Source organism: Macaca mulatta, chromosome 12 (genome assembly GCF_049350105.2).
Source record: "Macaca mulatta isolate MMU2019108-1 chromosome 12, T2T-MMU8v2.0, whole genome shotgun sequence".
NCBI lineage: Eukaryota > Metazoa > Chordata > Mammalia > Primates > Cercopithecidae > Macaca > Macaca mulatta.
In genome coordinates this window covers 24,954,569-24,973,402 of record NC_133417.1, presented here as the reverse complement: position 1 = coordinate 24,973,402, position 18,834 = coordinate 24,954,569, and the positions used below count along the sequence as shown (strand labels likewise).

Here is an 18,834-nt window from a genome sequence, read left to right as displayed (position 1 = left end):
CTGTCAAATTCACAGTCTATCATCATCAATCTCTCCTCTTCTCGGAATACACCACTTAACAGCTTTCGCTGGATATAGACCCCATTCTGAAGATTTTGCATCCCTGCAGCTGTTTCAAATAGATGTGTTGTTGCCCACTTCTTTGCATTCCTGCAAATGCATGGCTTGGATTTGAGGTTGGTATTGTCCCTGCTTTCTACTACCATATTTGGGCCATTTTATTCCTTCTCCATGGATGGGTAAGAGGCAAACGTTGCTTAGAGTGGGGTGGAGTGGTGGAAGTGATGAGAAATTGTCAGATTTAGAATATAATTTATAGGGAAACCTACCAGAAGTCTCTCATTGATTGGATATGAAACTTTCAGGTTCAGTCCTGCATAAACACTTCCTGCTGCTGCTTCTTGCTGTCCTCAAATAATTGTTCTTCTTGTCTCCTCAGTCACTGAAGTCTTTGCCTCCTGGTTCTTTGGCTCAGTCATCTTCCATCTCTGCTCCTGCTATCATAGCTCACACCCCAAACCTCCTAGGAATTTCCCAACACCCTGGCCTTCAGTAACTACACTTCCTTTATCCCCATTGATCTTTTGCTCTACTCCATCTCCGCTCCCATATTACATCTTGAACCACCTTCAAAGTCACAGTGAAATCACCCCACGTGCAGATCACAACTCCTGTCTTACTAGATGATTTGGCAAGTATCCTCAACATTATTGAGACCTTCAACTCTTTGGTTCCATCACCACCTTTCCTATCCCTTGTCCAGTTTACACCTTAAAAGAAATCCATGCTTTTCGCCACTGCACAACCATTAAACTAGAATCACTGGGATGGGTCTCAGGTATCAGCATTTTTCAAATCTACTTGGTGATTATAATGTGTAGCGAGGGTTGAGAACCATTGCTCCATATTCTGAACATCACACACCCAGTTCTCTAGTCAGGTTGACAGGTGGGAAATCTCTATTAGTTTGTTAGTAAGTATTAATATGGATTTTAACAGGACTATGATGAAAATGGAGTATCTTTTTTTTTTTAATTTAAAAGTAAACTTTAATGTTGAAAATGCAAACTTGGGGAGGGCAGAAAGATCACACACAAGGCTGTCACTTCACACTTGGAGGGTTGCACAGCAGCAGCCTGGCAAAGGCGCTTCTCTTTTCTCAGACAATGGGGCGGCCGGGCAGAGGCGCCCTTCACTTCCCAGACAATGGGGCAGCCGGGCAGAGGCGCCCTTCACTTCCCAGACAATGGGGCGGCCGGGCAGAGGCGCTCCTCACTTCCCAGGCCGTGAAAATGGAGTATCTGTTAAAGTCTGTAGCTTCTGAGACAGGAAGAGCTTAACAGGAGATATTTTGGGGCAGTGCTTCACACCTCTTCTATAAAAGTTTGCCTCCTCCCCAGGAGCCCCTTAAAGGCTGAATATCTGTCATTATTCTCTAAGGCATTGGTCCTCAAACGACGCACCAATGGCATAGTCACTAATATCATCGATAGTTGGATGACTTCCAAATTCATATCTTCATATATCTTCATCCCTGACTTCCTCTGACCTTTAGACTTTTGTATATCCTGCTACCTGCTTGACATCTCCACATGTCTGTCAATAATTCTAACCTAAAATGACCCAAACAGAGCTTTTGATTTTAATCTACACAAAGTTTTGATTTGGTCTTCCCCATTGCATCTAATGGTGGTATATATTATCAGCAAAAGCTAACTAAGAGTCTTTCTCCAGATTGCCTTTGACTCCTCAATTACCCTTTTCACATCCAACCCATCGGTGACTTCAAGTAAGTCTACCTCACAAATGTATCCCAAATCTAAGCATTTCACATCACTTCTACCACTCTGCATCAAGTCACTTGCACTTCTTGCCTAGATGAATGCAAACCACCCCTAACTGGTCATTCCTGTTCTCATTTTTGCAGGGAGTACCTTTGCTGCAGTGCAGTGCAGTGCTTCCTCTGTGCTCGGTGTTGTCTTTGTGCTCACTCTTCTCCCCCCCATCCTCAACTCCCTGCCTCATGTTTTGTTTATTCCTTTTTTTTTTGGAAATGAAATTTCACTTTCTCGCCGAGGCTGGAGTGCAATGGCGCAATCTCAGCTCACTGCAGCTTCTGCCTCCCAGGTTCAAGCGATTCTCCTGCCTCAGCCTCCCAAATAGCTGGGATTACAGGCACGCGCCACCACTGCCTAGCTAATTTTTGTATTTTTAGTAGAGACAGGGATTTCACCATGTTGGTCAGGCTTGTCTCAAACTCCTGACCTCAAGCAATCCACCCACCTCGGCCTCCCAAAGTGCCGGGATTACAGGCATGAGTCACTGTGACTGGCCACATTTTTATTACTCCTTTTCTCTTTATTCAGGTCTCTGTCCAAATGTCACTAATTGAAGAATGACTGACACCTGCCTAAAAGAGCCATCATTCCCTGCAGTCTCTGGCCCCTTACCCAACTTTGCTTCTTCACATCACGTCCAAGGGTGAGCTGGGGCTGACTCATACTGCTCCAGAGAGTTAACTGTACACATCTCTTTCTAACTCCTCATCCAGTGACATCACATTGTTAGACTGAAATTGTCCAGGGTGGGTGCACTTACACTATGGCAAAAGCTACAAATCACATCCTTCCAACTCCCAAGTTTGTTCAGCATTTATACTACTGCTTATGGCTACATGAATTCAGATTTAAACTTGTATGTTTGGGTCTGACTCCCACAGTAGAATTTAAGCTCCGTGAGTTCAGAGAACTTAAGATGTCATTTACATATGATTACATCCTGTCTGTCGCAGTATCTGAACATAGTTTGCATTCAATCAATATTTATTGGGTGGGTAAATGGATGGATGGTTGAATGGATGGATGGATGCATGGATGGATGAAATTCAGATTTTGATAGTCCCATCTCAGTTTTAGACATAAACACTAAAATTTTTCAAACACTAGAATTTTTTTTTATTTTTGTCCTTTTACATTTTCCTTATACTGTCGGCCTCTGTGATAATCCTCTGCTCTGAGCACAGGTTTTATTATCCTTTTTTTTTAAACGTGCAGATACATGTGTTTCTTTTTGTAGGCAATGTATTTGTCATTTTTTGCTACTAACATGTTTCTTACTTTCATGTATATGTGTACATTAAACCTATGATTTTTTTTAATATTCTTCAAGATAGCTATTAATCTGGAAACCCTCGGAAACATACGCAATGAATAGTGTGCTGATACTTCATCTCACTGCATATGTTCAGTGACATAACATGATAAGTTCAATGTGCTGTCCCTTATGAGCGCTGCCTAGCAGGATGCACTGTGCAAATTGTAACAAATGCAGTCATTAACACAGCATGTCCTTCAGTGCATCACACAATCTGTGATGCGTTGCCTTGGAGGATTTGTGTTGCTGATTTTCAATGAATAAGCCTTCACCTTTAGTATACCTTAGAAGGTGGGATCAAGCGAGTTGAGATCTGATGAGCCTGCAGCTGCAGCCCACTCTACACTACCTCCCATCTAGTTGTGGAAATCATCATCCACCTGTCCCTCACTGCTCTGACATGGAGAGATGTTGCACCATCCTGCAGGGACCATTCTGGTGACCTCCTAGCCTGTCAAGTATGGGCACTAATTAATCACAACACTGTGAAATCTGTCAAGAAGTCCCTTGTGTTTTCAGACATTGCAGCCACTTGAACAAAGAACACAGTGACCTCTGGGTGCTTTTGTCTCTGAGCACATTAGAGAACCCTTTTCCTAAACGAGGAATACTTGGGAATGCAAGAGCTGAATGATTCCACCTTGCATATACACAGTGCAGATGGTGGCTGGAGGGGGTATTGTTGAGTGGCAGGCACAAAGCTGCTAGGGACTTTCCAAAGAACAAAATACCTCTGGAAAAAAAGCATACTAGTATAAGACCTGATAAGGACAGCCATGCAAACTGCCCAGGGCTCTCTGACTCTGGCTCACACAGCTTACTCTGGATGGGATGAAGATGATTTGCATGAAAAGGAGGAGTTGGGAGTAGCCTTGTCTCCTGCTGCCTTCTAACTGACCAGAAGCTTATTCTACTCCCTTTGTGTCCCTAAAGGCATCACTTGTCACAACATGGTCTGTGGGGCATCTGCATCAGATCATCTGCGATACTAGTTAAAATGCTGCTTCCTGGGTCCCACCCCAGACCTACTGCATCAAAATCTCAGGAAATCTTAGTTTCCTTCCCTCCCCCATTTCCTTTCCCTGAAGCCCTAAAGAATGTTTAGATCCTGTTTAAAATTCTTCTATTCATTAGTCATGGCTTACAATTATTAGGTTGAACCTTATGAAATTGCCACTATGCAACCACGGTTAAGTGGCAAAAAATGGCAATTTAATGTGGTTCTATACAACTTTAAAGTCCAGGCTCTGTCCCAGGTGCTGGAAATGTAAAGACAGGAAAGATAGGAGTTTACAGTGTGGGTGGAGAGATACTGGTAAAAGAAAAAAAAAAAAAAATGGATAATCTAGAGTGGTTAAGTGTGGTGGGTGCTGTATTACTTTACTTAACAGTTGGCAAATATGGGAGGACATTTGAACACCAGTATTGTGAAATATGGATAACCTTGAATTATCTTGATGCATTCTCAGATAACAGATTGATAATAGATAAGAGAAGTTAGTTTGGTACTCACTGAGCTTGATATCAAGAAGAAATATGTACAATACAGTAATGATTTTCAGTAGTGTGGACCTGAGGATGGATTGAATAAAATATAAAAATTACCTGAAGGTTTTCTTTGAATTACGTATTTCTCTTCCCAATGGAGCATCACTATGTTCCTCTAAGAAAGAGAGCCCACTCCACGTTATCCCCTTTAGAAGCATTGCCTGAAGGAGTTCTTGTTAGTGAGGGGAATTAGTCATGACCTTCAAGTGTGTGGGTACAGAAAAAATCTGCTCACCTCCAGAGTGACAAGTCAGAGATAGGTGCTGGGTCTGGCCCAGTTGGTCATTTTTATGTTGCTATATTCTGACATCTTTATAGCTGTATGTATACTCTAATAAGTGTTTTTTTTTTTTTCCATGGGGTAAAAGAATGTGGTTGTAGAAGATAACACGGAATCCATTTGATCTAATGGTCTTAGTGATTTCATTCATAGGTAAATGGAATTAATTGAATTGACAACAGTTAAAACAAGGTCATAGGTAAATATTATAATCTGATTGAAAAGATGTATGAACAGCTAGAGTGGTTTGTATGAAGCAGGTGACTAGAATGGTATCTAAGGAAAACCATTTTCACAATGTTGCATGAGAAGTGTGGAAACAATATTACTTCTGAGGATGTCCGCTGGCTGCTGAGGTAAGGAAGAAAACACAGGTGCAATAAGCATGAGGAATGGAATGCTTCTGTGATAGAATGTCGTGTTTTCCAAATGTACTTTTAAGATTTATATTCATCTCTTCATTCAAAAAGAAATCACTGCTTACTTTTGTAGTAGGGATTTTTGCCGTCTCTGAACTCTTACTACCTTTATTATTTAATGCCACTCAAGTTAGGTTCACCAAGGATTCTTGTTATAGGTCTTGTTACCTCACTCTTGTATATTCTTATACAACACTCACTTGTTATATTCTTGTTACCTCACTGTTGGCTCGTCAACTTGTTTATAAGATCTTTACAGATAGGTCGTGTATCTTACTCATCTCCTCTTTCTTATGCATTGTCAAGGGGTATCCAGAGCCATTGTTGTAAGTCAAAATAATAGAATATTATGGCAATTACAGAGGATCCAACTTAAGGCAAAATGAAGTCTTAATAAATATTTGTGGAATGAAAAGAGAGGAGGAGGAAAAGAAGGCTAAGTCTTCCAATGTTTGAAATACCATGTGTTCTTTTGGTAAAACTTAGTCTGTCCAGAGCAAAGGACCTCTGAGGGGAAATTAGTTCTCTGCACATTCTTCAAGATGAAGAGACCAAGAGCTGATTTTCATTACTGTAGTAAGAGCTAGAATTTATTATTCTCAATTTCAACAAAAAGCCAGTTACCTCCAAGATACAAAAAAATTGCTAGTCAACTCAAGGTAGGTGTGAATAACTTGCTACTGCTGTGATCTGATGGAATTCTTAAATGATTCCCTTTTGCCCCATGAAAAGCCGTCCTTGATATGTATGGCAGTTAGTATAATTTTAAAAACATAATAATTTGCTGGCCAGGGATCTTGTATTTTGAGAATTCCAGTGAAGAGAGTGTCTGTAGGGCACGGGAGTGGAGGTTTGCTTTCTAACACCCAGAAGCCAAACCGTGTGACTGTTAGCAATGCCCACTGGATTTGCTTCTGAAACCATATATGTAAAACCAAAGACCACGCAGAAGTTTCTAGAATTATAGCTGATATCTACTGACATTCTTTTAAATTGTTTTCTGTAAAATGTATGGCCTACTTGCAGGATGGGACAGAAAGGGCAGATACCAGTGAAAGGTAGCTTGAAAAGAAAGTGAGATTAGTATTTCAAATGACTAGCTTTTCTTCCCCAAAGTTAACATGCGTAGTACTTTATCAGTTGTTAATTGCAAACTGAAGAATCACCTTGTCAAAAGACAGCCTATCTTTTCCATTCTGGCTCTAGATTTTCTTAATTATTTTTTCCCCATTGGTATCAAGGAGAAGGCCATCTGTCTTGGCAGAAATAAATTAATGGCTGCCACTGAGCATATTACGATGCTTGGTTAAAATATGGCTACTCCATCTCTGTTCCTGGCAGCTTAGCCCACTTGTTCAATTAGTTCCCTTTCACACCCATAAAGATTCTCAAATGTCAAAAGTCATGGAATTATTTCATCCTTGAAAGACCTTCAAAGACCAAAGCAACCTATACAGTGTGTATGCTTTGTTAAAAATAGCCTGCAGCCATGGATTCACAGGCCAGAGGACCTGTTTCATAGAATTTTTTTTAGCCCAGTGACTTAGCCTTGTGTTCTTTTTAAAGATCAAAAGAGAAAAAGTTCCATAAACTTCTCATTATTTCTAGGAGATTCTTTCTTCTGACAAACTCATTTTTTAAAATGTACACAACTTCTCGTTTCTCTCTATTGCTGAGAGACATAAGAAATATTCTCTCTCTATTAGAGAGAGAAACAAGGAAAATTGATAAATTCAAAATAATTCAGATTATATTAATTCTGTTGAAATTTCTTTAATTTTTCCCTGCATGTAACTGATCATAAGGCAGGATCATAGAAATGGGAAAGTGACCTTGTATTTTATTTTTATTTATTTTTTTTTTGAGATGGAGTCTCACTCTGTCACATAGGCTGGAGTGCAGTGGTAAGATCTTGGCTCACTGCAGCCTCCACCTCCCAGGTTCAAGCAATTCTCCTTCCTCAGCCTCCTGAGTACGTAAGATTACAGGTGAGCACCTAAATGCCCAGCTACTTTTTGTATATTTTTTTTAAAGGTAGGGTTTCACCATGTTGCCCAGGCTGGTCTCAAACTCCTGACATCAAGTGATCTGCCTGCCTTGACCTCCCAAAGTGCTAGGATTACAGGCATCAGTCACCATGCCTGGCCATGGCCTTGTATTTTAAAGAAAGCATATATGTCATAGCACATTCTCTTGGAAAGAGAAAATAAATCTTTTCGGACTAAAACACAAAATACTTGGTAGTTTTAGTCTTGATGACACCGTATAACAGGCCTCCTGCCTTAGCAAATCAGCTATGCCTGTCTTCTTATGTACCAAAAAAGAACCTGATACGCATTGTATTATTTTTGCTGGAATACTATGAGAAGAATTGATTAATGATGGTGCAATAGGATTTAATCTTTCAGAATGAAGGCTGTGCTATAAGATGGGGGTGCATGATTCAGTTTCCTAGTATGTGAGTAAAGACCTTAGGCTCTGAATGCTTGCTTACTACATTCTGTTACTAAGAAGTTAGAATGCAATGACAGAATCATTCGTGTGCATTTAGAACTGGTATGTTTTTATAGGAACTCTGCATCTTTGAACATTTGTTGGGAGCCTTAGAGAATAGCATGTTGCCATTACTCTATAGATAGAATTTCACTCCACTGCCTCACAGCATTAAAAACCAAATGTCTGTGATGGTAACTTGCTATATATTTTCTTAACCAAATTATTAAATTCAAATATTTGATTTCAACAAACAAAAAATGCAATAAGCCCATATAATTCAGCTTATCCTTCAATCATGCTCTTTAAATATTCCAAGAATCTATTACTTGCTAATATTAAAATCTAGAATTTTTGAATATTTGATTCAAATGTTTGTACTTGAAGGAATAAAATATTTAGATATCTGAGTATAGCCCATATTATATAGTGTTTGTTAACTTTGGGGGCAAAATTGTTTAAACATATGCATTTCCTGCTACAGCATGAAATTCATCCTAAGAATGGTCCATTCTATCCAAGGAAGTTGATTATTGGTATAATGAGCGTATTTGTTTGCTAGGGCTGCCATAACAAAGTGCCACAGAATGAGTGGCTTAAAGAACAGGAATTCATTTTCTTACAATTCTGAAAGCTAGAAGGTTGAGATCAACGTGTAGGCAAGATTGGCTTCTTCTGCAACCCCTCTCCTTGGCTGCAGATGGCCACCTTCTTGCTGTGTGTTCATGTGGTCGTCTTTCTGTGCATCCACTTGTCTCTCTCTGGTAATGTTCTAATCTTTTCTTCTACAAGGATACCAGTCATATTGGATTAGGGCCCACCCTATGCACCCTATCTGAACATTATTAGCTCTTTAAAGATCCTATCTCCAAATATAACCCCATTCTAAAGTACTGGGGGTAATGTATGAATTTTACCCCATAATAAGGAGGGAAATTCTTTCTATGTCAGTCTGATTAGAACTCATCCCTGTAGCACAGACATTTAGCAGAGCATTAATGCAGAACCCCAGCTTAGTAGTTAACTGCTTCTGTAAGCCTGCATCTCAAGTTGTCCTGAATTGGGAGCATGAAGGACATGAGAAATCTCAAACCAATGAGGACTCCAAGGCCAGAAAAGTTTAGAGGAAGTTCAAGAAGTTCAGCTACACAATAGCAGCAGCTGGATTTAAACCCAGGTATGCTGAGTGTGGGTCCATATACTATGTGAAAAATTAAAATTGTCTGCCCTACTGGCATATTAGTAAGTTGTGTTCTTTATGATAATAAAATGAAGGAGAGTGGGGAATCAGAAAGCAAAGTGGAAAGAGGCCTGAGTTCTAGCTATGGCCGTAGGAAGTCTGTTGATCTATGACCAAGGCCCTAAAGGATCTGACAACGTTCATTGTTTGGTATTTATTATAAAAATGTCACTTACGTCTCTCTAATAGACACCTGGGATCATGGGGGCAAAACAGAGTGACAGTATTTAATGAGTGCCCCTTCTGTTCCTGTGGCAGTGAGACCCAGTAGGGATGTACCTCTGCCAAACAGAAGCCCTACTCCCTGTCACTTTTAGAGATGAAATAAACTTTATCAGCCACCAGTGTAGCAAAAAGAGAAACTCTTACCTAAAGAGCTTAACCCTTCATTTAAAAAATGAGCTGTTTCAGACCCAGATAGGGAACTTACTCAGAATTTCCCATTTTCTTATTAGCTGAGCTGGAATTGAGACTACCATCTTGTTTTATTTTACCAAATTTGTTCTTCCTTTCATTTCACCTCATAGTTCCAGTAATATATATGAAAATATTATTTGTGTTTTTGCTTCCAAATGCATCTTCAACCTGTGGTTTCCTGGATCTTCCTCTCCAATTCATCATCACATAAAAACCAAGTGAAGGCATTAACTTTCTTTTGAAACATTACCAAGACATTTGTGCCAAAGGGCAAAATCATAATGAAGCGCGATCCTTGTGCTGAGATGTGTTCACTTCAGCTGTCTGCACTTGGCCTGGTTAGAGGAAAGGACAAGTGTGGTCTTGTGAACCTGCAGACCGGGATTAATTCCCAACTTAGCCACCTACTGGGTGTGTGATCACAAATTAAATTCCTAGTCTGAGTCTGCTTCCTTATAAACTACCTAGGCAGATAACGATGAGGAACAGAAAAAACATATATGTCAGGAGTTTCACACCAGGCACACTCAAGACAGTTGGTAAATGGTACCTGTCTGTCCTCTGCTTTTCTCTTGGGACTCTAAGAAATAGTGGCTATTTTAATGGACAAAAGGTGTGGTTTTCCACCCTCTGTACTGATTGAAGGCCCACACCTCTTAATTCTTGGAATTTCGGATACTTAAGGCTCTATAAAACGAAAAACTTCTCCTACCTAGTCCTGACAGATACAGCAATCAGCAGTGTGTTCTCAAGAGCAAGATGCCTTGAAAAACACCACACACTATATAAAGTGTCAAGTAGGAAGCCTGACTAGCCATTCATTTTGTTTATAAAATTTATGTCCCAATTTCCACACTCTGATTAGAATATAAAATCAATTTTTGGAACTGAAATAGAAAATAAAATATCAGTTCTAATTACTTCACTTAGCAAAGCAATTCTTAAAGATGGCAATAATTTTCATAATAGGCAATTGATTATCATAGTAATGTGAGCAGTGAATAATTATTTGAATTCAGCTTTTAATGGATCTTTTAATGGCAACATAGAATATGCAAAAGTAAAGATATGTATGCACAATCAATATATCATTAGGCAAAAATTTTTATTTAACTTTTTTTGGTTCCTTGGTCTATACATTTTTTATAGAACAAGTGGCAGATTTAAAATGAAGGAGATTTACAGTGCAGGTAAAATACATACAGGATTAAGGGGATTTGTGTAATTGCTAACTTCTAGCTCTCTCTGTACATGAATGATAATATCCAAAATTTTCACTTGCAATTATCCAACTAAAGGAAAGGAAAAGGTACACCCAACCCAGCTAAAGCACCCAATTAATAGTCAAATAAGAATTACTAGCAATCTAATAATTCAGATTTGGCTTATATTTCTATTATCAAGTGTAGCAATTTGCTTGTTTCAAGTCAGTTTTTTTTTTTTTTGCTTTGATTAAGAGTGAAAGGGGTAAGAAACTATAACACAGTGATTATATCTCAGAAAGTAGAGTACCTACATTTGTATCCCAGTACCACTGAGACATTCCATGGATACCAGGAAGGGTTGGGCAGGTTACTTTAGTGCTCCGTGTCTAGATCTGGGCACTTATAAAATGGGAATGACAACATGTTTGCACCATTGGGCCATATGAAACTTAAGACATTTTATGCAAAACACTTAGTGCAATGAATATCACACAGTTAGCACTCAGCAAATGTATGTCATTATTATAGAAGGTAGTGAATGACCTCAAGTAAATGGACCTGTGTTTGGCTTTCTATTCTCTTTGATTCACAGTAGAGACCCAGCTCAGCCACATGCTGTAAAGGAGCTGACCTGCTCCTTCTTACCAAGATAAAAAATCTAACATCAATCAGTTCACTGTTTTCTGCACTGCAGCAGTGTGAGGGGCACCCTAATTCAGGAATTTTGCTAATTATTTTCTGGTAAGGCATCTGCTGCTCCACATGCTTCATTACTGCGATTCCACCTTTAAAACGGGCAGCAGCCTCCTTCAAGGGGTAGTTATGACTGCAGAACAGCTTGATAACCAAGCCCAATCTACATATACTCAATAAAAGGAAATTCTTTTTATATGTAGATACAGAGGAATGTTCAAAGGTAGTGCTGAGGGACAGAAGGAGCATGAACTTGGGAGCTGGACAGTCATGGTCTTGAATCTCCACTTTGCCACTGGCCACCTATGAAATGTCAGACAACGTATTCAACTCTGGTGATCCATAGCTTTTAAAATCTGGGTGATAATATCTATTTGCTCGGAAGGTTCAATTAAATAAGATTATGAACATAAGAGTGCCCAGGCTAGCATCTGTCACATGGCATGCCCTCCATGACAGATACTTTACCACCGCCGTTAGAACTTCCAATTCAGCTTTCGAAAGACATGTCTAATACGACAGCGCCAGCTTTATATGTATTCATTCACATGATCCTCTTAAAAGCCCTATGAAACAGGAATTATTATTATTATCCCCATTTTACAGAAGAGAAACCTGAGACACAAAGTGACTGAGAGACTTGGTCAAGGTCAAATGACCATTAAGTCACAGAGCCACCCTTTGAATCCAAGCAGGATGGCTCCAGCGTCCACACACATAACCATTGAAATAAACCATCTCTCAACAGATTTCTAATGGCCTTCTTCCCTTGTCTTTTCTTCTGATAGCAAATTGAGTCCCTCCTACAGCCCTTACCACAGCGCCTTCTACTAAATCTGTGTATGTACGTAGGAGGTTGCAAAGTCCTCCCTTGTGTCTTTAATTTTTTCCCTTCTATATGGAGTGCTTCACAAACTTGGGTGTCATCCTTGCCCAGGGCCATCCGAATCTTCTCTGTAGCATTCCAGTTTTAGTACATGTGCAGCTGAAACAAGCACCTTCCTTGTGTGTTAATCACTTTCATTTCTACACAACACCCAGTACAGTCCCTCACTATGTAGGTGAGCAAAATAAACATGATATAGAAATGTTGGCAAAGGAGATTTGAGAAGTTTTCTCTTGCATGGCGTTCAGCAATGCAGTCTGATTGGCTCTAAGGACTTAGATATGATTATGGAAAGTGTTGAAAGTAAGTAGGAAGATGCTGGATGGCCACCACTGTCAATTCTACTAGTAATTCAGTGGTGGTGGACAAGGTGACAGAGTGTGGCTAATGTGGATAGTAGCTGTAGAAATGTAGGACCATTGAGTCTTTCTGTGTGACTTCACTTCCACACTCTATTTGTTGAGCTTGTCAAGGCCATGGCTTTTCCTAGGCATGGAAGAAAGCAGAGAGCATTAACACTCATTGCTAATTAAAGGCCTCAAGCCAGGCTTCAGACCCAGCCCCCAGTGACTCCATAGCCTTTCGGCTTCCGATGTATAATACCATCTGCTGACTAATGACCTCTTCAGACTTCAGGCCCTGGGATTTATCTAAAAAAGAGGGAGAAAAGTACCTAAACATTATCATCCCCTGCTTTTTAGCCTGGAGCAACTCTGAAAAGAATTAACTCCTGATCTCCTATGAAACTCTAGGAGCTGCTAGTCAGAGTAATAGAAAGCGCACTTCTGAACTAATTCTGGGAAGGCTTAATTTGTGGAGGTGTTGTATTCATTCTGCCGGTGAACATTAAAGGGAAATTTAGAGAAACCGAGGGCACGTTTTAGATTCATAATTATTTCAAAAAAGAGCTGGCAAGGAGTCCTGTTGCTGGGTAATCAAAGTTTCATTTTTTTGAGACCAGAATTTCCCTCCAAAGAGAAGCTTTCGGAAAAGTAGTTTCAAGCAGTACGCCTCTACAGTGATGGATATGCCCGTGAAGGGTTCAGTCCACACCTCTGGTGTCTAACCCTGCATTGGGTATTGACATGCTGCCTCCCTCTGAGCAAGTCGTTTGACCTCCCACCTTGGGTCACCCATCTGTGAAGTGAAGGAAAGCTTCCAGACCTCCCCTAGAAGCAGAGCAAATAGCAGGGTAAAAGAAACACTTATTATTTTTTTTCTGCAATACTAGGAGCCCAAGGCGTAGGGGTGAATATAAATTTGTTTGCTTTATCATTAATCTCAGAATCCTTAAACATTTTCTTTTCAAAGACAGTGGACATTATTTCCTAAAACATTCAAGTCTGAAGCACAAGCATGCCAATAATTCTGTGTTTACACGTTGACTGTATGATTATTGCCTCAATCATTATTCTAAAAACTCATTTTCTGTGTAAACAGGTAGAAGATGCACCGCTGAGACAAGTGGTTGCAGAAAAAGATCTGAAAATTTTGTGGGGTTTTTTTTTTGGCTGAAATTATTATATGCTCTTAAGTATTGGTTTTTTATTCTTTTGAGGTAGTGAACTTAATTCTGGTTAATTGGGTGCGTTAGAGAGTTGGATTCTGGTTAACAGAGGCTTGCTATATTTATTTAGAGTGGAATCTTTCATTTGGTGCATTGATGGTGTTTATAAGACAATTTTCTTTAGCTCAGTGAAAAAAGAAAGGTGCATTTTAAAAATAACTCAAGGGGAAATGTTATCCTGAGCCCGTTTTGTCGGGGCACTTGACTCTGAAGCTTAGAAAAACAATTTAGATATCCTCATTAGATGTAAAGCTCCAAGGTACTCTCTGTAGTCTCCCTGAGGGCACACTTTTTCTCGTCACCCAGAATCTTCTTTCTTGACGGTTCAGAGATGGTGGTGTTAGACAGGGGTCTACACATGTGTGGCACACATGTGAGCTAAACATAGCTGCCTGGAAGAGGAAGAATTGTAATTCCTGACAGTTGTGTAAATAGCATCCACTCCCACCAGCTGGAAACCCATCCAAGAAACAGCCTAACCTCCACGCCCTTGTCACTGTCCTCAAACTGAAGGACCAGGAAGATAAAGGCAAAATGCTATCTTCGCGGTCGTTATTTGTCACTTTGTGTGTGTCAATGCGGCATGCTCCCCCTAGGGAGAAGTCAGTCATAGTTACTGGAAGTCATTCTTGTCTGGCAGCTTTCCACACCTTTAATGGGCACCTCAGGTGACATCAACCTGTAGCCCAGCTGCTATTGCTAAGGTTCAGCCACTTAAAACCGGTCCTGGGTTGGCTGTTTATGCACTTAAGTGGAAAAGCAGTACCCAAGTCATCCCTGAGATTTAGCGAGGACACAATAATTGCTTTCCTTTCAATGGCAGGTGATGCATTTGCCACCAAGGAGCAGAACACGTTGCTGCTCTCAGTCATGACGGGAACAACGGGAGAGGAACACGGGAGGAAATAGAAAATGTCAAAGAGCTCTGGGTTGAAAATTGCATTTTGCAGATGCCATTAAGCTCTGTTGGGAGAGAAGATGAAAATGCTAATTGACAGATTTGGTTATGTTTTATTGTCTTTGAGTTGCTAAGTCATCAGATGATGTTGTTTAATCATTAACGTTAAACTTTAGAAGAATCCATCAATTGTTTGCTATTCATCTCTTACCCTCTCCACGAATCTATCTTAAACTATTAAAACCTGTCAACAAAAAAGGAGTATGAATATTTATATTTAGCCTAAGAACTGATAAAAGTCTTAATCAGCACAACACAAGAATATTAATTATAGCCTAAAAAAAATTCTGTATCAGTCAAGGACAGTTAGGAGATCTTTTATTCTTTTACCTAAAACTACATGTACACTCACATACACACACACATGCACATACTTTTGCACACATATTTGCTCATTTTTTAATCCATAAAATGAGAATAATAATAGCACATGGTACAGCAGGAGTGTGTGTGCATGTATGTCTGTCTGTATTAAATGAGTTAATATGTGCTTAGAATATAGTATATGCTTAATACTTTATTCTTTTTTTTAATACAAGGTCTCACTCTATAGCCCAGACTAGAGTACAGTGGCATAATCATAGCTCACTGCAAACTTAAATCCCAGGGCTGAAGCAATCCTCCCTCCTACACCTCCCAAATAGGCTGAGAGTACAGGTGCACACCACCACACCGCCTAATTTTTTTAATTTTAGTGTTTTGTACAGACAGGGTCTTGCTATGTTGCCCAGGCTGATCTTGAACTCCTGGCCTCAAGTGATCCTCCTGATTCAACTTCCCAAAACCTTGGGTGATAGGCATGAGCCACTGTGCCTGGGCCTCAATATATTTTAGCTGCTACTAATACCATATGATGCAGAAAGTTACATATCAAATAAAGCTATAATTAAGAGTTTTGCAAACTAATTTTTTCTTTTTGTTAATAGATATTATATGCTTGCCACAACATGTATTTTTAGAAGGCAACACAAAACATGCCCCCTTTTTAAATAAAATTATTGATACATTTAATAAGAAAAAAAATTTAAGCCAGGCATGGTGTATGATGCCTGTAAACCCAGCATTTTGGGAGGCCGAGGCAAGTAGATCACTTGAGCCCGGGGGATTGAGAACAGCCTGTGAAATATGGTGAAACCCCATCTCTACGAGAAAAAAAAGAAAAAGAAAAAAAAAAAGTAGCTGGTTGTGGTAGTGCATGCTTGTAAACCCAGCTACTCAGGAGGCTGAGCTAGAAGGATCACTTGAGCCTGGGATGTGAAGGCTACAGGCTGCAGTGAGCCATGATTGCACCACTGTAATCTCCAGCCTCGGTGACAGAGTGAGACCCTGTCTCAAAAAAAAAAAAAAAATCTTGCTTTCTTGGCCACATTCCCTCCAAAATCTGAAAAATAATGCTCAGTATTACACTCTGTATCTTTCACAGTGTCTTAGCCACTGGCCCCTCTGGTAAAAGGTTACTGTTCAGGGGTATATCTGGAGAGCCTTTAGAATCTCAGATTCCTCACAAACCAGAAGACTCTCAGAATCCCTATTTAAAAGATTCCACAGGCGATTTCATGAAGTTGAACAGAAGCGGGGTCTTGGGCAACCACTCCTTTTTCTCACCTTTGCAGTGCGGTGTGTGTCTTCTTTAGCGTTTTTTAAATTCTGGAGTGTTCAGTGGATTACAAAAGGTACATAATCTGTCTCAGCATTGAATGTGATAGATACATTAATATACTTATTATTTCAATGTGTCATGATACAAATATTCTCCCTGGTGTCTAACCTTAATTTTGACAATTCCAGTGGGCTTTTAGAGTCTGCTCATTTGCTAAGCCCATCCTCCCTTTCTATTTCTTTCCAAACACCTTGACCATCTTTCAACACCCCCGACTTTCGTCAGATTTATTCTCCTTTTCTCTTCCATAACACTTGGCTATTCTTTATTAAGACCAATGGTGTCCTTGGTAGGTAGATTCTACCTGGCGCACCCTTGTGTACATCTCTATATCATTTCTTTTTTGCTAGGCCAGCTGGAAACCTGTGAGTTATTTAAGGCACGCTTGGTACTCCCTCTTCTTTTAGGCACTTTCCCCAACTCCTCCTCCCTTATTCCCTGTCCACATGACTGTCCCCTGGTTGTCCCTTGCCCCCTCCACAGGCCTGTGGACTATGAGGTGCAAATGGCTAATAAGGTGAAAAAGGAAGGCAGACCTAGATCTGGATGGCTGCTGTCAGCGAAGCCTCCATCTCAGAATAGCCCAAATCCCACTCTCATGCCTCTTCAGTGACTTGGTGGAAAATCCGATTCTTCTTTCTGAAAGCGTAATAGAGCAGTACTAATGGCAAGCTATGTGGGTAAAGGAAACAGTTAAAGGAAACTCTAAAGGCCTCCTTAGAACAAATTCCTTTTTATTGTCTCTCTTTTTCTTTATAATACAAGGCTCCTAGTAACTACAGGGTATTTCCACATAAAGAGTATTTTTTGTCCTAAGATTATGGACACCCTAGGGCAACCAAATTCTAATATTATGATTGCCGCAAGATTTCTTTCCATGAAAGTTCCCAGCATTTCATGACATTTCAGAACTGTTCATCTGAAGTTGAATGCAAGTGCATTTTAAATTAAACATGAGGCACTGTAGCTAGTCTACCCTTTGAATAATATTTATATATTTTTTTCATTTGTAGATGGATCTGCAGACCTCACTGAATAGGTTAGGTGCTTTCACTCCTTGTTACCAACACATCATAATCGGGTTCACAGTGTCTGATTTTTCCCATGCTTCAATTACGCGTTCATTATCGAGTGCTCTTACATATTTAACACTTTGGCTCTCAAAGGATGTTAAGGACTGCCCGGGCAGTGGAGACTCCATGAGCTCTATCTGGTGGCACGACAAGTCAGAAATTGTTAGTTACTTCCAGCCTACTTCTACTTCCGCCTCTGTAGTTGAGTCTTTGGCTTTCCCCCCTAAACTGTATTAAGTTTTAAATCTCTTGATTCTCATAAGAGCTCAGTTGCTCTGTTTAAAACAAAATAGATAAAAATCCCAGTCTATGTCAACTTTCTGTATATTGTGCTTCCTCTGTTCCTCCAAGCCTCAACCCTCTATTCTCCATCTGAAAATGACATAATGAGAGCAGATATGCAGTGAATTTGGGGGACTGAGAACATGATTTGCAATTTGCAGCACCTCCTATAAATCAACCTGAAAAAATTACCATAGTCTGCTGCCAGTGGGAGTCAGCATGCTGAGATGAAAAGAATACAGCTTTGGAGGCAGAGGAACATTGTTTCAAATCTTGGTTCTACCAATCAGGTAACTTGGGGCCAGATGTTGGTAGAGAGATGGCAGGGTGATAATCATTAAGTTCTGAAGACGTGGAGAGTATTTGGTCTGGATCAACCTGGGCACTACTTGGGGCTTGATAATCTTAGTGGTGGGGGCTGTCCTGGGCATTGTAGGATGATTAGCAACATCCCTGGCTCCTACCCACTAGTAGCCAGTACCAGCCCCTCTCTCCCAGGTATGACAAACAACAGTGTCTCCTGGGATACAAAGTCATCCCCCACTGAGAAGCACTGGTCTACGCACTGCATTCACTTAGTCTTCACAGGAGGAGCCCTGCAGGTACTAATGTCGCTACTGTCTTACAAAAAATCCAGGCCGGGCATGGTGGCTCACGCCTGTAATCCCAGCACTTTGGGAGGCCTAGACAGGTGGATCACAAGGTCAGGAGATCAAGACCATCCTGGCTAACATGGTGAAACCCCATCTCTACTAAAAACACAAAAAATTAGCCGGGTGGCGTGGTGGCGGGCGTCTGTAGTCCCAGCTACTCGGGTGGCTGAGGCAGGAGAATGGCGTGAACCCGGGAGATGGAGCTTGCAGTGAGCCGAGATCGCACCACTGCACTCCAGCCTGGGCGACAGAGCGAGACTCCGTCTCAACAACAACAACAAAAATCCAAGGCTAAGGAAGGAAAAAT

General features: G+C 40.4%; 1 protein-coding gene and 1 non-coding gene across 4 annotated transcripts in view; one reads left to right on the top strand and one right to left on the bottom strand.

Moving 5' to 3' along the window:
* Positions 1–18,834, top strand: part of NCKAP5 (NCK associated protein 5) — a 983,044-nt gene that overhangs the window by 307,890 nt on the left and 656,320 nt on the right. The gene's annotated exons all lie outside the window — the stretch shown is intronic.
* Positions 12,341–12,446, bottom strand: LOC114671571 (U6 spliceosomal RNA). The gene has a single exon (XR_003721610.1). It is a non-coding gene; the product is annotated as a U6 spliceosomal RNA (small nuclear RNA).